The 23,511-nt window shown below is 38.5% G+C and overlaps 1 protein-coding gene and 1 long non-coding RNA gene across 3 annotated transcripts in view; one reads left to right on the plus strand and one right to left on the minus strand.

The window, feature by feature from the left end:
• Positions 1-23,511, plus strand: part of GRM3 (glutamate metabotropic receptor 3) — a 96,841-nt gene that overhangs the window by 31,206 nt on the left and 42,124 nt on the right. The gene's annotated exons all lie outside the window — the stretch shown is intronic.
• Positions 8,664-21,757, minus strand: LOC125081225 (uncharacterized). Its single transcript, XR_007121619.1, has 3 exons — positions 21,626-21,757; positions 19,124-19,247; positions 8,664-8,738 (listed from the first exon to the last, which is right to left on the minus strand). It is a non-coding gene; the product is annotated as an uncharacterized LOC125081225 (long non-coding RNA).

The raw sequence follows: 23,511 nt of genomic DNA on the forward strand, positions 1-23,511 counted from the left end.
TTCATCAGGAATATTGGTTTGAAATTCTCCTTTTTGGTGCAGTCTTTGCCTGGTTTTGGGATCAGGGTAATGAAGACACTTCAGTCCAAAACCTATGGGATACAGCAAAGGCGGTCGTAAGGGGGAAATACATAACCATCCAAGCCTCCCTCAAAAAATCTGAAAAATCCAGAATACACCAGCTCTCTTTACACCTTAAAGAACTTGAGAATCAACAACAAATTAAGCCAGCCCCACACACAAGAAGGGAAATAATAAGATTAGAGCAGAGATCAACGAGATAGAAACTAGAGATACAGTGGAACACATCAACGAAACTAGAAGCTGGTTTTTTGAAAGAATCAGTAAGATCGATAAGCCATTGGCCAAACCAATCCAAAAGAAAAGGGAGAGGACCCAAATTAATAAAATTATGAAGGAAAAGGGAGAGATCAAAACTAACACCAAGGAAATAGAAACAATCATCAGAAATTATTATCGACAATTATATGCCAATAAGTTAAACAACCCAGATGAAACGGATGCGTTCCTGGAAACCTATAAACTTCCAAAACTGAATCAGGAAGAAATTGACAACCTGAATAGACCAGTATCTAGTAACGAGATTGAAGCAGTGATCAAAAACCTCCCAAAAAACAAGAGTCCAGGACCTGATGGATTCCCTGGAGAATTCTACCAAACATTCAAAGAAGTTATACCTATTCTCCTGAAGTTGTTTCAAAAACCTCCCAAAAAACAAGAGTCCAGGACCTGATGGATTCCCTGGAGAATTCTACCAAACATTCAAAGAAGTTATACCTATTCTCCTGAAGCTGTTTCAAAAAATAGAAACAGAAGGAAAATTTCCAGACTCTTTCTATGAAGACATAACTTTTGTAAGTGTAAGGAGTACAATGTGTTGACTTGATATTTATTCATTGAAGAATGATAACCACCAAAGCATTAGCTAACATCTCCATCCCATCACATAATTACTATTACTTTTTTGTAGTAAATACATTTAAAAACTACTCTCCTAGCAATTTTCAAGCATATAATATAATATTATTAACTGTAGTCACCATGCTGTACATTAGGTCCCCAGAACTTATTCATCTTGCAACTACAATTTATATTATTTGACCAATCTCCCCCAATTCCCTTGACCCTTGTAAACAACCATTCTAATTGTTTCTATGAGCTCAGCTTTTTTAGAGTTTGCATATAAGTGATATCATACAATATTTGTCTTTCTCTGTCTTACTTCATTTAGCATAATGTTTGTAAGGTCATTTACGTTGTCACAAATGGCAGGATTTCTTTCTTTCTCATGGCTGAATAGCATATACATCTTATTTATCCTTTCATCAGTTGTTAATTTGGTTGTTTACATATCTTGGGTATTGTAAATAATGCTGTAATGAACGTTGGAGTGTAGAAATCTTCTCGATATCCTGTTTTCATTTCCCTTGGAAATATACCTAGAAGTGGGATGACTGGATAATTCAGTAGTTGTTTTTTTTTTTTTTATTTTGTGAGAAACCTCCATATTGTTTGTCATAGTAGCTATACCAGTTTACATTCCTACCTTGAGCATACAAGAATTACCTTTTCTCCATATCCTTGCTGACACTTGTTACCTCTTGTCTCTTCAATGACAGTCATTCCAACAGGTATGTGGGTACATCTTCTTATGGTTTTGATTTGCATCTCCTTCATGATTACAGATGCTGAACATCTTTTCATGTACCAGTTGGCTATTTTAAAATCTTCTTTGTAAAAATATATATTCATTACAGTGCCCATTTTTAATTTGTCTGTCTGTTGCCATTGAGTTGTGTGAGCTCTTAATATATGTTAAATATTAACCCTTTATGGCATAGATAGTTGGCAAAGTTCTTCCATTCCATGGGTTCCCTTTTCATTTTGTTGATGGTTTTCTTTGCTGTGCAAAACCTTTTCATTCAATGTAGTTTCACTTGTTTATTTTTGCTTTCGCTGCCTTTGTTTTTGGTGTCAAATTAAAAAACCTCATACCATGACTGAGGCCAAGCAGTTTACTCCCTATGTTTTTTTCTAGAAGTTTTATGGTAGCAGGTCTTATATTCAAGTCTTTTTTAATTTCAATTTGATTTTTATGTATGGTATAAAATAAAGGTCCAGTTTTCCCAACTCCATTTATTGAAGAGACTATTCTTTTCCCACTGTATATTCTTGCTTCCTTTGCCATGAATTAATTAACCATATATGCTTGGGTTATTTCTGGGCTCTCTATTCTGTTCCACTGATCTATGTGTCTGATTTTATGACAGTACCACAGTGTTCTAATTACTGTAGCTTTGTAATACAATTTGAAATTAGAGTGTGATACCTCCAGCTTTGGCTCCTCTTTCTCAACATTGCTTTGGCTATTTGGCATCTTGTGTGGTTCTGGGCAAATTTAATTCTTTTTTCTATTTCTGTGAAAAAATGCCATTCAAATTTTAATAGGGATTGCACTGTATTTGTAGATTACTTTGGGTAGTATGGACATTTTAAGAATATTAATTCTTTTAATCCATGAGCACAGAATATCTTTCCATTTCTTTCATGAACATCTTATAGTTTTTAGTTTACAGATTCCTTATCTCTTTGGTTAAATTTATTTCTATGCATTTTATTCTTTTTGATGCTGTTGTAAATGGGACTGTTTTCTTAACTTTGCTAATAGATCATTGTTAGCGCTTGGGAACACAGCTAATTTTGTATACTGATTTTGTATCCTGTAACTTTACTAAAATTTTTTTATTAGTTTTACGTTTTTTTGGTGGAACTTTTAGGATTTTCTATATATAATATCATGTCCTCTGCATATCGAGACAGTTTTACTTCTTTCTTTCCAATTTAGATCCCTTTTCCTTCCTTTTCTTTCCTAATTACTCTGAATAGGACTTCCAGTACTATGGTGAATAACAGTAGAAAGGGTAACCATCATTCTCTTTTTCTTGATCTTAGAGGAAAAACTTTCAACTTTTCACCATTGAGTATTATGTTTGCTATGGACTTATATATGGACTTTATTATGTTGAGGCACTTGCCCCTATACCCAGTTTATTGGGCATTTTTATTATGAAAGGATGTTGAATTTTGTCAAATGCTTTTTTTTCTTGTATCTATTAGGATGACCGTATGATTTTTATCCTTTCTTTTGTTAATGTGGTATAACACATTGATTGATTTATAGATGATGAAGCATCCTTGCATCCTTGGAATAAATTCCACTTGATCATGATGTGGAATCCTTTTAATTTACTATTGGGTTTGGTTTGCTAATATCTTGAAGATTTCTGCATCTCTGTTCATCAGGCAGGAATATTGGCTTGCAATTTTTTTTCTTGTGTGTCCTTGTCTGATTTTGCTATTGAGGTAGTTCTTCATAAAATGAGTTTGGAAGTGTTCCCTCTTCTGTTTTTTTGGGAAGAAATTAAGAATAATGGTATTAACTCTTTTTTAATGTTTGGTAGAATTCACCAGTGAAGCCATCTGGTCATGGACTTTTATTTGTTGGGAGGTTTCTGATTATGGATTCAATCTCCTTACTAATAAGGGTTTGCTCAGATTTTCTATTTCTTCATGATTCAGTCTGGGTTGTATGTTCCTAGGAATTTATTTAATTCTTCTAGGTTATTCAGTTTGTTGGCATGTAACTGTTCATAGTAGACTCTTATGGTCCTCTGTGTTTGTGTGGTATCAGTTTTAATGTTTTCTCTTGCATTTTTTATTTTATGTATTTATTGTATGTAGTTAGACCCCTTCCAGGGTGTAACTAGGTGATGGATGTTTTCTGTCTGCTCCTTCTGCCCTGAACCCTGGAGTAATAGCTATAGTGAGAGCTGTCCATTAATAATAGCTTCTCTGTTTACTGTGCATTTTGTTGTTACAAGCCCTGTTGGCTCTCAGAGGTAGGCATTTGGGGGACCCTTTCCTCAGATGGAAGTCTTAAAAGTTGGGATGCTATATGCTGAGTCCAAATCCTTTACTCCTCTGGGAGAAGCTGAAGTTGGGGGTTCCCTCCTGACTGTGTGACGCTGTGCTAGGGGTGGAGTTTATGGCAAGAGTGCATCTCAGCCTTTCCTATCCATTTCAATATAAGTATTTTTTTGTTTGCCCAATGTACAGACATCGCTCAGCTGATTTCTGGATTTCTTTAGAGGGAAATGCTCCATGTATAACTGTAAACTTAGTGTGACCATGGGAGAAGGAGAGTTCAGGAGCTTCCTATGTCACTTTCTTTAAAGACTGCCATCTGGTTTCATTCTTACAACCAACAATCTTGATGAGTATAGTATAATTCCTTTATGAATGTTTGTCTCCTAGTGGCCATTAACTGACTACTTGCCCATTCATTCATTCCTCCTAGCAGATATGCAATGAGTTAACAAAAGTTTTTAAAATATCATAGAAAAAAAATTAGGCAATTGAATGTGACTTTAAGTAGTGAACCAGTTCAGAAAACCTCATTATTTCTATTTCAGTTGTAGAATGAATTTAGCATGTGTAGAACCCAAGTGAAGATTTGTTTGAGAGCCATTGGTCTAGGTTACATAGATTCATTTTTGAGATAAGACTATACCCTCTACCTCTACAAGAACTCCGTTGGCTAGCTAGTTCTCATATTTGACCACTGCAAACTTCTTACATAATTCATTTTTCATGGCAAAGCACTAACAGAATTAGGAATTCCTAGTGCTGCAAGGGAAAAAAAAATTTTAAATATGGAGAGGATTTGTGTACTTTTCAAAGAATCTTTAGTATTCAGTGCAATTTAGTGTTAGATCCTACAAAGGATGAGAAAAAAATGAGTAAGTAAGTTCTTTCTGCCCTCAAGTAGCTGCACAGTTAGTACAGGCAATGCAAAAAGATAGCTTTTACAGCCCAGCAATTTATCTTGGGCATCTTGAAAGGGTCTAGTAGCATAGTATAGACATACAAAGGAGGGGTCAGCAGTGAGCAGGGAGTTAGGAAAGACTTCCTAAAAGATGTAACACTGGGTATGAGTAAGATTTGTCAAGAAGGAGGAAGGGAGAAAAAGATTTTCCAAGTGAAGAGATCATGCCACACAGGCATGTTCATAAATTTTCAAATGTTTTACTTCTGTTTAACCTGCATTAAAGTTCACAGCTCCTTTGGAAACTAAGATTAAATTGAAACAGTGAAGTATTGATCTGCTTTTTAGATTAAATCTAAAAAGTACATTTCTAGTCCTCTTATATAAAAATGTATAAATTTTTCCAAAATCATACTGTTTATGGCCACTAGTCTATCATCTTTATCCTGAACTTCAGCTAAAACCAATGAAGGAAGTTCTAACGTGAGGAAGGGGAAAAAAAGAAAAAGAAAGTAGCATTTATTGACTACTACAATCCTAACAATAACCATTTTATATATTTCATTCATTAATTCTTAGAAAAGTCCTGTCAGGTAAGCAGATATTATTCCCCTCTATTTTATTGATTTAATTGAGGCTCAAAGGACTTTAAAGGACTTTCTCAAGTTTGCAAAGCTAAGTAGCTTCTAAAGATAATCCAAAACTGTCTGTTTCTTAATCATGTATTGTCTTCCATTATTGCTTCCTAAGAAGAAAAAATAAGTTTGTAGCTAGAACAAGGATATAGTCCCATCATCATTTGGCTCAACTTACTATGTGCAGTTGCAGCAGTAATAAACAACTGCACCAAAATGTTCATTATTCAAAAAGGAAACTGTTAACTCTCATTAACTGCCATAATGATATCTTCAACAAAGAATGACTCATAACAAAGACCTCCAATTATATACTTCACTTCTTCCTCAGAGAGCATCAAACTGTAGTAGATCAATATATGCAGTATCATACTGTTATTTCCAAGAACCAAATTGAAAAAAAAAAGAAAAGTTATCAGCCTACAGGTCACTGTGTCTTAAATGTTAAGACTACGTATTTTCCATCATTCCATTCTCTCATTCTAATTATAAGCCTTCTTACTTAATTAAAAGTAAAATAATAAAAGAAAGGGGGAAAATAGTGGATCTGAAACTCTTCCAGAATTTTGATCTATGACCCTAATAATTTTGTGGGTTTGTCTGGTGTAGTGGTTAAGTTTTTCTCATTGTGTTCATGTTGTTGGGTCATGGTGGTAATTTTTTTTATAGTACACATCACAAATCAAGTTTTCTTTGTAAATAAAATTTAAAAAACCATTGATACTTTCATAAATTAGAACCTCTTAAGAATTTTCTACCACAAAGTTTTGTTTGTAGGCTATCCAGTCACCAATAATCATATAGTAGCACTGTACCACTTCTTGGGGTACTTAAAACATTTTCTCTGTCCCTAAAATGCTCCTGGTCTAATAAACCTCTAAACCTTGATTATCTCAATTTTTTAAAAAATAGAAAACAAAGAAAATTTAACATTTCTTAATAAGCAAAAGCAAGTCTTTGGATACTATAGTTATTTATATATTCATCAAGAACTTTGTGTCAGCTCCAGAAATATTTTAAACAGAAAAAATATAAATAAAATGTTCCTAAAAGAAAAGCCAGAGCACCAATTTCCAGAGATGGGTTCCTTCACTGCTTTTGCTTACCTAAATTCTCCCTATGACTTTACCCTGTGCATGACTCTCTCTCACTCAATCCGTCCCTTTTCAGTATGGAAATTTATTAAGCTCTTTTTCTGTTATTTTGCCTGGCAAGGGTCTTCTGCTGCTGAATTAATGCACTAGCTAAATAATGCAAAAAAAGGAAAAGGAAGGTATACTTTGTCTTATTTTTCTTCAGAACATTATATCACAGTTTCCTTTAAAACACTGTGGCAGACAAATAGAGAAATGAAGTAAGATCAATTAATTGACAACAGAAGTAAGGAAACAAGAGCTTATCATTCCACTTTGCTGGCATCTACAGTTTAAATTTAGCCATCTAAACTACTAGACCAGGGACTGAATTAATTAATACAATTCCCTGAGTGTGCAGGCTCATCCCTGTTTACCACATCTCAAGCCGCAATGTGGCACGGAGTGTATTTTCCTGTCCCTCAGGTGTGATGGGCCATCGCAAGAACTCACATAGTCAAGAAGCTAAAATGAAGACGTTGCCAAAAAATCAGAATTCTAAAATCTTAATAATAATTATAGATGTAGATCAACGGTCACTTTATCATTTTAAAAACACTTTTAAACTCACTATCACTAGACCCTTGCCACAACCCTCTGTACTCAACTGAGCAGATGTTATTATTATTGTTATTTTCTTGATGAGAAAATGGACAACGGAACAAGTGGTCACTTGCCCAAGGTCAAAGAAAAAGGACCCCTCCTGGATTGGAATTCAGGTCCTTTGATCATTATCCAGTGATATATCCCCTCAACTTCCAGTGTAATAGGCAGGTAATGATACCTGTCTAACAAAGCAGAAAAATGTTACTGAAGGCAAAAACCAGTCTGATTATATTTGTTGTTGGAGCCTTGACAGAATATTGACACTAAGCAGAACAAAAATTCATCTTCATTCTAGATTTGCCACTGCATGGTTCTGGGGCTTGGGCAAATCACATAGACCCTCCAAGACTCATCTGTTAATATTTTAGAAACATGACAGATCTGTTGCTTGCCAAATAGAACTAGCAGATAGGGTATTTTTGCCCTTTTCTTCCATATGACTAAAGTGTTCTGCTTCTGGGAAGATTAAAATTTCTGGATGTAGTTAAAGAGGATGGTAATCCACATTCCACTCACACTAGGAAGACTTCCTGAAAGAAACAGGATTAGAAGTGGACTTTGAATAACCAGGTCAATTTCCTGTAGTCATTCAGTATTTATTGCTGACTTTATATACATCATCTCAGCCCTAGACCCTAGGAATTAAGCAGTGAAACCTAAGAAGGCCCCTCCCCTCACAGAGCTTCTGTTCCATAAATAAGCTAGTAAATCCATAGCATGTCTCATGCCACAGAGAAATACAAAGCAAGGCAAGTAAACCAGAGAGTCCCATGTAAGTGTGTTGGGAAAATGGGGGCAGGTAGGGTGTTACTGTTTTATATAAGGGGGTCAGGGAAAACCACACTGACAATTTGACATATGATCAGAGAACTAAAGGAAGTAAGGGTACAGGCCATGTGGAAATATTGGAAAGAACATCCCCAGGAAGGGAATAAGGAGACCTGAGTTAGTAGGAGAGCCTACCTGATGTGTTTGAGGGGAACCAAAGAACCAAGGTGGCCAGAGGGACTTCGCATGTATGAGGTGGAGGAAGTAAGGTTAGGGACATGGTGGAGTCCAGAACTTGGAGGACCTTGTAAGGACTTCAGTTTTTACCCTGAGTTAGGTTAGAAGCCACTGGAAGCTCCACAAGAGAAGTGACAGGAGCAATAGCAAAGATTTAGAATAGGGCACATTTTAAAACTATGGTTACACATTGACAAAGCTAATAAAGAAAGCCTGTCAGTGCTGACATCCTAATACATATCTTCTACAAATACTGAGGAATCTGAGACATTTTAATTTCTGAAGAGTAAGCTTTTTGTTAAATTTTCCAAGGTACTCAACTAGAACCCCAATCAGTTCTGTCTGTCGTATGTAAGGAGCTAGGCACTGATGAATTTACTTTTCATATTCAGTGGTAATTTTTATACTCCACCTCAAGACTGGACAAAAGAACTTACCAAAATCACTGTGTGATTCTGTAGAAATTTCTACACTCTCCATCCAGGATTCCTACCATACAATTGTTGATCCTACCTACACAAAGAAAAAAAAATCACTTGAGTGATATTTGCTTAGCTCCAAATATTGGTATGATAATAGGATATTCTTCTCTCTGTACTCCTATCTTCCCCACAGCACAGAACCCCTAATCTAAGTGGGCAACAACAGGTAATCCACAAGTTGTTTTGGCCTCTTGCACTTCCTGTGCATAACAGTTGATGCAAAGTGGCGTACTTCTCTCCCCATAATATTTATTATTAATGATAGGACCATCATGTATGGGCTTCATTGATCAAACTATTAAGTCATTTCTGCAACAATTAATGAAGCATCTTTCTTATGTTAGAGACTGGAGAGAAGACAAAGAAAAAGATATGCTCATTACCCTCACTGCTAATCTTCTGGAAGAGACAAGGATATATCCTGAAACAATTAGTATGAGACAGGATGCCTAAAGAGCTATAACGAAGTATTAGGGCAATAAAATCAATTGTTTGGTACTTCACATTTAAAAATATACACGTACATATAGCATTTCATTTAATTTTTATAACATTTGCAAACAAACTGTGCTTATTAATCATTGTTGGAAGTAATGCAGTTTCCACTTACAGAGTGAAAGGAGGGAAGGAGTAGTTCAAGAAAGGCCTCTTGAGAGGAACTTAAAAGTAATTCATTTTAAAATCAGGTGAATATTTGTATAAGTTTAATATGTAAGGCATGTTAAAGATCCCAAAACTAGAGCCAGTGCCTTCTCAGCCGAGGTTGGGAGCTCCTGTTTTTTGGTTTGTGATGACCTTGGATTTTTCTCTTTTAGGGAATAATTGCACAGATTCTGGCCTGTAGTGGTTTACTCAGTCTTATCCCTTGTCAAAAGATCAAGAGGCTAGACACTTCTGCTTAACAGTGCTTAAGAAAAAAACATTGAGACCCATTATGTGATTGTGGTCATTATCTACATTTGATAACCTGGCAAGCACAAATTTTGTTCTCCAGAATAACATGGGTATAAAGTGAAATGAAGATAAAAAGGCCTTTTTGCTAGAAATTCATGATTACTTACTGCTTTTATTATGAAGAAAAATGATGTTGATGTATTCTTTTTCCTCAGCAGTTTCATATTCTGGTTCTACTTGACCAAAAATGACAAGGTAATCTTACCTGATTCTTCCAAATTGGAAACCACTCACATAATATATTATCTGAAAATATTCCCTCTTTATATTTGGAGATGTCTTCTTTCCTGAGCCAATCTAACTCTAATTGAAGGTAACTTGCATAAAACCAAGTATTGTGGCACTGAACAAAGATTCAGGGAATGTAGGTTCGCCCCAGGTTGTGTCATTAACTAGGTCTGAAGCCTTGAGCAAGTTACCCAAGCTCTCTGCGCCTCAGTTATGTCAAAGATCAAAGAATAAACTCTTCTTGAAGGAACCTTCTTTTTTTTTTTTTAAGAAAATTTTAATTAAAATACTAATTTCTCTCTCTCACACACACACACACCCTCCCCACATTACAAATACACCCATTGGAATAAGTTCCTATCTGGTTTCATAAAATCACCATAGAACAGGTGTGTTTGTTTGTTTGTTTTAATTTTTTAGTACCACTAAAACAATGGGTCAATTTTCCCACTTCATCAAAATTTCATGTAGTCAGTTCTGTTTCTTGTCCCGTCCTGTGGGAGCATCTTTAATCGATAATGGCCAGTGTGTCATTGTTCCTGTTTGTTTGGATCTCACAATAAAATGGCCTAGAACATCTACTTTCATGTGATTTTCACCATAAGGGGAATATCAGGTAAGAAGCAGGGAAAGGAGGGCAGGAACTGACAACAACTGATTTCAACCATAAATTTTTGTTTATAGCACATGAGGTGCTATCCAACTGTTTCATAAGCTACATCGTTAGAGGAGAAGTTCATGATAACGGACAACAATAAATTTGCTGAAGGGCCAGGAAAAACCATTTAGCTTTATGTCTTTTCAAATTCTTTTTCAGATTGCTAATATAAAGATTCAACTTTTCGAACTTTAAGCCACTTTTAGCCTGTTCCTAAAAGAACTAATAAAAAGAATTAAAGTACTCCATGAACTGTTTTGTTTCTCTGTCCTTGGTATTTGATTTTTCCTTCCTGCAGTGTCCCCACTCACCCTCCAGGAAGTTCACATCCAGGGACCAGTGAAGGTAGATGAGTAGAGATTCAGCAATTTGGATGACACTTTTACCAATCTGATGCCTCCGTGGCAAATAGCCTCGAACCTTGAACTATGACCTTGACGCTACCTCATATTCATCTGACCCCATACCTGGAGCGGTTTCCAAAGAGCTCACAAAGTGGATCATTTGGGCAAAATGGGAAGGAACCTTCAAGATTACTTAGCCAAAGTTTTTGAGCTCTTTAAAAATATTAGCATAATTATTTTTAAACACTATTAAAAATATACTTAAAACAGATAAAATTGAGAGTCATTATCATTGAACTCAGGAGGTGTTGGGAACCCTGATAGCCATCAGATAGCCTGCTTTCCTTCCCTTCCCCCACTTCCATCCCTTATACTCATTTACTGGAGGAAGAAATCAAAGGCATATTTCTATCTATGTAATAGAAAGTTTACATAATAGGTATATAATTATCTACTGATATCTCAAATATATATATATATATATATATATATATATATAATATTACATAATACAAGCCTCTCTACTTACTGACTTTGTTGTTTTGTGGTTTTTTTAAGATTTTATTTATTTATTTGTCAGAGGGAGAGAGAGAGCACAAACAAGCCGAGTGGCAGAAGGAGAGGGAGAAGCAGGCTTCCCACTGAGCAGGGAGCCCAATGCGGGACTTGATCCCCGGAACCCTGGGATCATGACCGGAGCCAAAGGAAGACGCTTAACCGACTGAGCCACCCAGGCTCTACTTACTGACTTTAAACTTACTACTTTTTACTCTGACTAGCAAACTTAGGGTTTTTTAGAAAAAAAAATTGTACCCACTCTACCCCAAGCAAATGAGGGTGCGAGCCATCGGCTGTGGTCACTGTGTCCACAACCAATGCAGCTTGTTCATTTGAACTGTTTGTATGGAAATTACACTATTTTGAAAGGTTAAAAAGTAGTGAGAATGATTCAAGGTACTGATAAGAAGATACATATGATTGTAAAAGAAAAGGCTGAAATAATTTTTTTTCAGTGGAGAAAAGTGGCCAATTTTGCAAAGCACATGTGAGGTTAAGCTTGGGAGAGTCCCACAGATTCTCAGTGACAGAGTGTGACTCAAAACTTGGCACAAACTTATGAACTTGTTTTGATACATTTGTACATCAGGAGAAAAAAAAGAAACCGAGAAAAGATGGTCAACTTTGGAGTGGGTGGCTACAGAACTGGTATTTACCTCTGATGCCTGTTCACTTTGTGTTAATTCCAAAGTCTGTTAGAATTATAATCAAGAACTTGAAATTGACTCACCTTAAAAGCGTTACTGTTGAAACTTTTGTTTCTAGCCACAGGTGACTCGGGGTTTTAAAGCCTGTTTGAATTCTAAACAGAATCAAAGTGGGCATCACATTTGTGATGGGGAATACAGCTGCTGAGAAATCCCTCACAGCATCTGCGGGGAACCTCAAGGGCAATAGCCTCCTGGCATATTTTTCAAGTGTAAGAATTAATCCATTTAGAAAGAGAATAATATATCTATTATTATAATAATATATCTATTTTACTACTTCAGATGTTTAGTGAAAACGATGTGATTGTGTATAAACTTCCCTTGGTCACTTTGGATTTAGGACCAAACGGATTTATGAACACTTTTTTGGAGCCTCGCTCATTCATGTATTGAGAACCAGTTTGCTTTGCATAGTGAACAAGTAAACTGAGTAACATCAAAAGCCCCTTATCTTGAATAAATTGGTCTATTTAGAGGACATTATACTTAAATTTTTATTTTCCTTGGAGATACAATTTGATTGAGAGAATGAAGCCTAATCATAGTGAGCCTCATTATTATCAGAACTTCTGGAGTTATTTCAGAGTTCCAAGATTACTTTCCTTTCCCCCACAATTTAAAAGTACAACATAAAAATAAATTGTATTGTTTCAAGTAATAAAATCTATACTCATCTGCTAAATGTGCAAAAGTCTCCCCATAAAATTAACTAGATAAAAGGTCCATATCGGGCTTGAAGCAGTTCCTGTCTCCAAGGGCCTAACTTGGTAATTAATTATGTTTCTGAGAGTCTCTGAACGCTTTTCCAGCTTCATGGGTCCTTAGAAATGAGACATCTTGGGCATCATCCAAAATATCTTAATCTCTCAATCTGCTTAGAGTCAAGTCCCTACAAGGATGCAGAGTTAAATGTCTCTAAAACGAGGCCTATATAGCCTCATCATTTAATCAGTTACTTATCTCAGGGTTCAGATAACACTAATTGAATTCTAATCAACCTCATTTTTAAAACATTGTTAACACTGACCATTCATTGAGGTCTGTGTAGCCTGTTGGCTTGGCCGAAATCAAAGATATTAACAAAGCATCAGTTTAGCCCTGAAAGTGTATAATGCCACACAGATGTGCTGTTGGTGAACAGGACACACCGTGGACCCTATCAGAGCTTCAGACATTAGGTGGGATGTACGAGGACACGTCCCAGTGGCCAGCCATCTCATCGTGTTAACTTCACCCCTCTAGGGAGGAAAATACCTTGCCAATTCACGACCTCCCAAGAGACAGGACATTTTCTCAGCTAGAACCCTGGTTGAGCACACGTGCTGTTGAGGGCAAGATCCTAAAGAAATGCACTTAGAGATGGGGTCTCCAGGAACAGGCACCAGGGAGGGAGGAGAAAGTCTAAGATCATCTTCCACACCACATCATTTTGCCTAACCCTCCACCTTGGGCTTCCCTACACAGCCAGACCAGATGGCTTTTTAAAGCTCCTCAGGGGGAAATAGACTATAAACCATATAAGCATAATCAAAAGGCATTTACAGATGACACCATTTCTTTATAAAGCCCATGACTTGGAGTCAGTACCTCAAATTATATGACTGTGTCGCTGCTGCCATCTGAATGTTCTCACCCCCCTATAGTCGTCTCCAGATTTGAAAAACTTTCAAGTTATTCTTAAAAAACAAAGGTAACATCAACTTCAAAAGCAACTAATAACGGATGGGATAGACAATACCAGAAGAAATGCACCATCTTGAAGATGTAAGCCACCCTTCCAAGACTGCTTAAAATGAAACTTGCATTTCTCCCCTTTCCCTTCAGATTTCATAGTGGCACCCTAAAGAAAGCTTGAAGAGGGTCGGAATTTTTAATTACAGGCTCCCTTGCAGTGTTTACCAAACAGCTACTAGCCCTGAGTGTGGAGTTAGGCTGTTCAAAGTCACATTTTAATCTCCTTGGTAATTGCAATTTGATTGCTGGTATAAATTACCTAGTAGGCTTGCCACCTTCAGTGCCAGCCATTTCCCAGAGTGCATAATTTTGAATTAAAAGGCTGATCTCCATCCAGAAGTTTCCCAGAATGTTTCATGGGCTCAGTGAATTATGCATTAAACAGAATTCTTTAAAAAGAAGGCAAGAGGTTCCTTTGATGTCAGCTGGGGTTTTTCATCATATTATGGACTATTAATTTCTAGACTCTTTTAGAGGTGGTTTTTTGAAATCTACGTTCAATTTAGGACTTCTTACTGATCTTTCTCTAACCTTTATATTTTATTTTAACAGCATCTTATGTCACCCTGAATACAGCAGGTTCTGGCAGAAACCTAGTGGTTAAGTTCTTAGGGGTAGGGGCGGGGGAGGATGGAGAAAAGAGCAATTTGCTGCAAACACACCATCTGCTGGACAGAACATGAATATACTTTTAGGAGCTGGCCCTGGTATTAAGAAAATACTTTAGCAATCTCATGAGGATAAAACCAATTAGGGAGCTGAGATGGATATGGGAACTCTGCTGTGCGACATCTCTAAGCTGTATCCAAATGCCAATGGTCTCCTGTGACAACTTTTTTTAACACCCCATAGAGATAACCTTTGGTTGTTATGTTTGATTTTGAGCTGTGTTCCCCATCCAAGTGTAAGATTACAGTTTATAGTAAGCAAAATTGATCCCAAGAAAATAAACAGCCCAGCCTTATGTAAAAGGAAATAAAGACAAACAAGTTTTCATCATCATATGCAAATGCAGATTCTGGGAAAATTATTACACAATTCCATATTACTATTCTCTCTCTCTCCTCTCTCTCTCTCTCTCTCTCTTCTTTCCTGAACACAGAGTACTTTGAAATTTGTCAAGGGCTGTGCTTTCCTACACCCTTTTAAATTGAGTGAACATCGACTTATCATTTACCACAGGCTCCGCTCAGAGTAAAAGCGAGCACTATAAATAATTACATCAGAACAACAGGCACAGACCAGGAACTGTCCTGGGCAAATCAGGATAAAATGTTTCTCTCCTCACAGGTAGTCAAATCTCCTCACAAAAAGAAACCTTCCCTTTCAGTCTGTACCACCTGCCAACTCATGCTAGAGAAGAACAAAAGAAAAGGTTGAAATGATCCAGTATAGTGTAAAGATCCCGGACGGGGGCAGGGAGGAGAAAGACTTAGGTTTTTGTCACAAATATGTTCAGCACTGACATGATTCCATTTTAATATTCATGCATTAATTTATCTATGGCTTTGTACCAGAAGAAAGGTCAGATACGGGTGCTACCTGGATTTACTGTGGTGATCATGGTGCCATATATACAAATATGGAATCAGGACATTATACACCTGAAACTAATATAATGCTTTGTCAGTTAGACTCACCTTAAAAATAAAAGGGAAGGTAAAGTTTCAGCAGTATCTAGAAGAGAGCTAAGTCAGGTCTAGCTGACTGATTCGTACAGAAGGCAGCATTTAAATTGAGCATTGAATGAGAAGCAGGATTTGGCAGATGGGCACTCTAGCAAAGGCAGAAGCTGTCAGTAATTAACTGGGCAAACCAAGAACAGTATGCTGCCGCATCACATCCTTACTATGGCTTTTCGACAAACGTTTCTTAAAGCTTACCAAGTATCAAGTGCTTTTTGACATGCTGATGGATAAAACAGACAGCTATTCCTACTTTCAAGAAAATACAGCCTGGGAAGCAGTAGGTTTTGATGATCTGTTTTTCAGAGTCCTTTTCCTAATTAGAGATAAATTTGGGAATTGTTGGCATATTTAAACTGACAGGAAATAGGTAAAAATCACTTAGGGAAAAGATATAGAGAGAAAGTTAAAAAGACACAGAACAGAATCCTGAATTATTCCAATATTTAGAAACAGGATGAAGTTCTCAGAGGGAAAAACAGGTGTTCTCAGAACAGTAAATTAGGAAGAAAAAAATCTTTTCTCCAATTTAAGAATATAGGTAGAGCTCAGAGGAAATGAAGCTTGTCAAGATGTAGATCAGATAGGGCTTTAAGCTCCCTCATTATCCAACAATTATCACAGTAATTTCAAAATTATGAATAGCTTTCTCCAAGGAACCCTAAATGCTTTGTGTCCCTTCTAATGTATCTCCTTAGGACTGTTATTAAATTATAAAATGATACATTATTGAAAGTGAAGCAATAGGCCATTACCATCTATGCTATATTCAGTTTTAGATTTCCTGTGGGGAAATACTCCATTCTCTCCTTTCACTTTCAATGAGGTGAATCAAAGCAGAGCTACGATTCCAATCTTATTTATGAATATAAAATTAACTCAAAATACAGCTCATTCTTCTCAGCTCCCTCCTGGATAGTGTACTCTGTCATGCTGTCCATCATTTTTTAATGAATATTATTCGATACACTGTTTGGGTCCTGTTTCTGATCACTTTTTATGTTAACTATTACAGAAAATTAAAATATGACTCAGGCTGGAGGTCAGTGCAAGGAGCAGCAGATATTTCCCAGAATTGCTAAGCCTCATCAGAGTTCAGCTGTCATCCTGTTAGGCTTTGGTATTCATTTATCCATTCAGATCATACTTATGAATCACCTACTATGTGTCAGGTCCTGGACTGATGAGCCAGGTAGGAAAGGTGTCAGTCTCTACCTTTAGGAACTCAGAATCTCTTGGAGAATACATGGGAATAAAGAGGAGATTATAATGCAATGTGACAAAGCGAATCCACTTTGGACACAATGAACCATTCACCATGTTATCCATTCCTCTTTAGGCTTCTATGGCTTCCATTCCTGTTCACAACACTATTCTATGACTTCCACGATCCCATGCCCTCTTTCTCCTTGTTCACCGGCCTTTCTCTCTCAATCTCCTTGACATGCTTTCTTCTCCTCTGCCTGTGTCCAAACTCTAAATGCTGAGCTGCCCCAGGGCCCCCATCCTACCAATCCTCTTTGTAGTTATCTGATCAAGTCCGTAATATGGAGCATCAGCCATGTAACGGTGATTCACAAATGTCTTTTCTCTATTCCTAATCTTTCTGCTGGTATCTAGATTTATATATTTAATGACTTCACTGACATCTCATCTTGGATATCTAAAATAATCTCAAGTTTTACCTATCCATTTCAGAGCTCTTTATTTTCACTTCTCCTCTCACTCCCCATCCCCAGAAAAAGCACGCCTGCTCCTCTACCTATTGTTCTCAGTTAATGGCACCATTATCTATCCATTAAATAAAAATCTAGAGTCTATCAAAGATGGGCTCTCTTTTCCTCACTCCTAATGTTCAGTGCATGAGCACCACTTCAAAAGATATATCCTAACTCTGACCACTTCTTATTATCTGTACTCCTCTTCCAAACCATTCATCTTCATCTCTTATTTCTTTCTTTATTGGTTTTCCTTGTCTTCATTCTTAGGTTCTTGGAGTTCCTTTTCCACATAGTAATCAGAGTGAGCTGTTAAAAGTGTAAATCTAGGGGTGACTGAGTGGCTCAGTGGGTTAAGCCTCCGCCTTCGGCTCAGGTCATGGTCTCAGGGTCCTGGGATCGAGCCCCACATCAGGCTCTCTGCTCGGCGGGGAGCCTGCTTCCCTTCCTCTCTCTTTCTGCCTGCCTCTCTGCTTACTTGTGATCTCTGCTGTCAAATAAATAAATAAATCTTACCCAAAAAAAAGTGTAAATCTAATCATAATATTCTCTGAACACTTTTCATTGATGACAGAATAAAATCTAAACACATTACCAGAGTCCCTATGACCCTCCTAGGATCCAATACCCTATTTGCTCTCTTCAACTTTCTATCTTGCACCACTTTTCCCTTATCTTCTACACATGAATGACACTGACTGTCTCTCTCTGTCCATCAATTACTCCCAAGAACATTCCAACCTTAGATACTGTCTTTTCTGCTCCTTCTGGGTAGAATATTCTTCCTCTAGAGCCTCAAATGCCTAGCTGCTTCTTATCTTAAAGCTCCGCTGAAATAGTGCTTCCTTAAAGAAGCCTGCCTCGATCACCCGATCTAAAGAATCCTCCCAACCACCATGACTCATTGTTCACCATACCATTACCTTCTCTTAGTTTTTGTCATGGCACTTAGCACTATTTGAAGTTACTTTATTTGTTTGTTTGTAGCTCACTAGAACAGCCTCTATGGAGACAAGGATCATGGGTATGTTTTTGATGCTTTTAGCCTAGGTGCTAGATAAATGAATGAGTTAAGGTTAGAATCATATACTAAAAGGATATAAAAGAGTGTCATTTTTTTTTTAAAGATTTTATTTATTTATTCGACAGACAGAAATCATAAGCAGGCAGAGGCAGGCAGAGAGAGGAGGAAGCAGGCTCCCTGCCGAGCAGAGAGCCCGATGCGGGGCTCGATCCCAGGACCCTGGGATCATGACCCAAGCCGAAGGCAGAGGCCTCAACCCACTGAGCCACCCAGGCGCCCCAAAAGAGCATCATTTATTCTAACTTTAGGAGGTTAGCAAAAAATTATACATACCTTGAGCCATAAATAAGAATTAGTAAAGATGGACCCATGCAAAGTGTATGAAAGATGCAAAGGAACATAGGCAAATAACATGGATTTTTCAGCAAATAGAAAATTGTTTGGTTCTCATGGAGCATAGAGCTTGAGAGGATGGTCTGGGGAGGGGAGTGGAGGGGACAAGTATTGGGGAGATGGAAGGGGTATAAGAGAGTAGTAGTTAAGCACTTATTAGGGAGGTAAAAGAATCACACTGTCAAAAGCATCAGTTCTCCAGCTAAAGAGTTTGAACTATTAAGGTTTAGACCTAGCAAATGTGATTTTAGGAAGATTTTTTCCTGCTGCAGTGTGCAGAAGGAATTGTGGGACAGAGGATATTTCTCAGATAAGGTCTGGGAAATCATTTCCAAGGCTGAAAAATCTCTGGAAGTACAACACAGTCTTTTCTGAGCTGCTTTAAAAAATGGGATAGTAAGGGAACTCACCTCATGGAGTTGTTATTGAACATAAGAGAATTCCTATGTGGTGAATCTGGGAAGATGAAGAGAATCTGAGGCCTTCTAACCTTTTAACCTTCTAACCTAATCTTTCTTAACCTCTTCCTTCACCCTAATTGAAAAGATGGCAATTTTTAAATTATATTCATAATCAGAACTCACAAATACGGTTTCAAAAGTTATCAATAATGAGATGCTCACAGCAATTATGCTAAATTTATCCAAGACACTGATACCACAAAAGGAACTATCTGGTAAGCAGCCTAGAGCCAGAAAGGGAGTTTGGAACTGCTGAAGTAGACATGCAAGCTATTCCCATACATGTCCCCTGGGCATGTCTCCTTGGGCTTATCTCATATTGCCGACCAGGGCATTCTTTCCAGTCTGGATCACTGCTTTCTATGGGGACAGCAAAAAAATGAATTCTTCCTCAAATGACCCATTTATAGAAATCCTCAAATCATACTGTGAGCATGTTCATTTATTTAGCCTCATCATTCATTATCATTCCTCATCATTCATTTAGTGAACAATCCCTGAAATGCTTACTATGTGCTTCCTACTGTGCTAAACATTGAGAACGAATAAGACATGGTTTCTGCCTTCAAGACAACCAAAGCAGTGTGTGAAAATGACTATGACAGATACATTCAGTGCTTATGGAAGTACCATGAACAGATATGTAAATCAGACTGGGGGGATCCAGGACTCAGAGTAGGATAGGATTGGCCATAGTTAGAAACCAAGCACTGGATTCATGCACCCTGGCTTTGCTTCTGAGACTTTCACTTAGTAGTCCTGTGACACAACCCCTTTCATGCTCAGTCCCCACATCTGCCAAACGTCATTTAGGACCTACTTTGTCAGGTTAAATTAAATGAGGTGATGTACGTAAAACACAAAGCTGGATACAAAGCATTACTCAAATAGATACTCAAATACTCAATAGTGTAAGATTCCTTCCTTGTATGATTATAAGGAAGTGTCAAGAAGGTATCCAGTGGAGTAGAGCAAGGGTATTTATTATTCAGCAAAAGAAGATGCATGCACGCCAAATGGTTCAATACCCAGCAGACGCCAGCAGCTGTAGTCACGTCCCAGCAGCACCTAAAAGTCCAAAAACTAATTACTACGACCAGCAATAAAAGAGGAAGTTCTGATCCAGCAGTGCTGTATAATGTGGGTCAACTTCCTAGGCAGGCAGATGTACACTGTGAACCAAAAGCTTCTCTTCCAGCCACAGAATCCCTATCTCATTGTTCAGACCTCCGAAGGGCACTGGGCAAAGAAGGCTGAGGCTGTTCCCCCGCCATCACAAGCTGATCCAAAGCACCCGACCCGGACCTCCCCACTGTAAGACCTGTCCGCTCGTGAAATGGATGCCTGCGGAGCCCGCTCCCACAGCTCCCAACTCCTCTGCTAGAAAGAACACTTCACTTTACATGGCAATTATCACAGCCAGAGATACCTGTGCCATTCCCTGAATTCACAGGATGAAAATGAAAAAGAAAGTAATAGCTGTCATTGTTTGTATGTCTTTATGCATGTGTGGGAAGCAGCAACTTTAAGGGAGGGGAAATCAGTTTTTCACCTTTCCCCTCTATTCTTGAAACAAAGTTTTTGCAAATTTCTTCCTTCTCTAATCATACATTATTAAGAGAAGCTTTGAAAAAAGGGCTTTATATTCATTCCAATTGCTACCTTAAAAATGTTATGGCTTGTGTTTCGAATGAGTTACCACATCGCGCATTCAAGAAGGACAATCACACACTCGAAAGCCAACAAAAGAAATGCTCCAGGGACAATTCTGAAACAGTTTGAAGAAAAGTATGGAACCCTGACCATTGTGGCGGCAACAATCAGGGCTGGAGAGGCTGAGTGGAAACTAATGCCACGCTGCCCAGCAGGCCCAGGGGCGCGGACGCATGGCAGGGCTATGATCAGCGAGCGAAGAATGGACTGGCCTCAAAGTGCGATTTCGGCGGAGCAGTTCCTCAGACGCCTTTGATCCAAGATGTATAACGTTCTAACCCGTGAATGCCTGAATCGCACACTGTCTCCGCCTCCTTCCAGAGTCCTCTGTCATTAGCTGTGAAATAGAAAGCCCTCGCTACCACGAAAATAGTAAAAACCGAAACAAAGGCAAAAAAAAAAAAAAAAAGGGAAAGAAGAAAAATCCTGCCCATTCCACACTCACAGAACGTACCCTGAAATCCACATGAAATCGAACTAGGAGGAGGAGATGTGAGGATGACCTCCGCCGGGTTCCAGGTGACCCTGGAGATGACAAAGATTCCCCGCTGCTGTTGAATGCATTCTTCCCACCCTTCCAACAATTACCTGGTCCCAGAGGGCCGTATTCAATTCCATTAACTAGAACAAAGCTTTCATTTTCCACAATACGACTGAAGAGTTTTACCAAATAAACCTGCGAGCAGGTTCTCACAGTGACTTAAATTTATACCCCGGTCTCCATACCCCGATACTCACACTTCTTTCTGTGGGTAAGTTTTGATGCGGAGAAGGTGTCTGCCTCACAACATAGGGAAAGGGTGTGAATCTTGCGGGTGAGAAGACTTGGAGGTCAAAACTCGAGGGTGGCGACTTTTCTGACAGAGAGGTGCGAGCGGGGCCTGTCATGGCCGGCGCTAAGCGAGCTGCGTGCGCAGCAGGGCGGGGCCCGCACTGACTTCCGGCAGGATCCCCGCCTCGGGGCTCGACAGAGGACAGGCAAGAAGGTATTACCTTGTTTCAAAGTCATTGTTTTACAATAAATAACAGGAAAGAATACCTGAAATAGGCTTTTCCAAATAAATTCAGCAAGTAGTATACGTTGAGTACTTTTCACAAGCAGATAGTCAATTTTCAGTTTTCACGCAAAAGCCTTCAAGTACTAGCCCCAAATATACCAGGGCCCTTCAGAATGGCAAGACCATACTCACTGCACCGTGCAGTAATATACTCTTACCTTACGTGTTTGTACATGAGTTTCATCAACGTATCAGCTGATGTTTGGGGAGGTTCCTTGCTTTCTGCCTTATATTGTTCATTCTTTTTCTGATTCCTTTATCCATTGCCCCAGCACACATTTGTTAAGCGCTAGGTACTAAGGTGATCACAGTTAGTAAGACAAAATCCCGGTCATCAAAATTGTATAGGTTCTCCGAGAGAAAAAAACAGGGAAGGAAAGCAGGCACGTCTACAGACCAAAACAGACTCCCCAAAGCAAACGCTTCCAGCCTTCCAGTACCTTGCCCTCTCAACACCCTCCAGTGGCCCCCCTCCAGCAAAAACGTCCCTAAATGTGCAGAGAGACAAAGTCCGGGGTTCTTTCTTCCTCACTTCCATAGCCAACATTAGGTCCTACAGACAAAGTCTGACATTTCTTCATTACCTCTTGTTTTCTACATGGGTATATGTGCTGAGGTTCCTGTGATGATGCTTTGAACAGACCTAAGCCATTTAACTGAGGTAAAAACCAGCTGGCTGACCACACAGTGGCTTCACAACTGCGCACACTGGTGCACTTACTTATGTATTCATTCAACAAACATTTATCAACCGCCTACCAGAGGGTGCTCTCTTAATTAAGCCAGGAGTCATGGGACATTCTCTGTGTGCTGGACACTGGACTAAACACACCCCAGCGACGTGACCAGTAGGTGATGAGACAAATTCCAATGCAAGCAGTCGATTAGACTGCAGGAAAAGTGATGCATGTCACAGCCCAGCCCGGAGCATGCTCTCCATCCAAGCAAGGAAACAAATTAGCGAGGGTGAAACAAACTCTGCTGGAGGTGAACACATGGGCTCTGAGACCCCAGAAAGAGCGTTCACTGACGGCCAAGCATTTCTGGTGTATTTGCATTTTCCACCAGCAGCCTCCTTAATTCATTCTCCCTCTGCTCATTTCAAAAAGAAAATCAAATTTAAAAATCTGTAATTTTCTTTCTAACTAGTGGGATTTTTTTTCCCCCTGTCCCTTGAAATTTAGTGAGGTAATTACACTTGGCTTAAAACACCTGTTTTCTCAAGAACCTATTCTGTATTAGACACAATCGCTGGGGTGGAAAGACAAGTACATCATCAGCAGGCTGGTCAGCACCGGGAGGAAGCAGGCAGCCTGGAATTCCTGCCAACAGCCTCTCTTGCTCCACAAAGGCCCAGGGTCACCACATCTTCCTGTGTTTCAAAAAATAAATCTACACTTTTTATCTCAATGTTTTAATAAAAGACACTACTTCAGATATTTTGGAAATACAACAGAGGACAAATAAGACGTATTCTTCAGGCTGGACTTAGCCTATAGATGCAAGGTTATAATTCCTGTGTGAAAGATGGTAAAGTTTGGCTTCTGCCTTTGAGGGGCTCATCAC

Source organism: Lutra lutra, chromosome 11 (assembly GCF_902655055.1).
Source record: "Lutra lutra chromosome 11, mLutLut1.2, whole genome shotgun sequence".
NCBI lineage: Eukaryota > Metazoa > Chordata > Mammalia > Carnivora > Mustelidae > Lutra > Lutra lutra.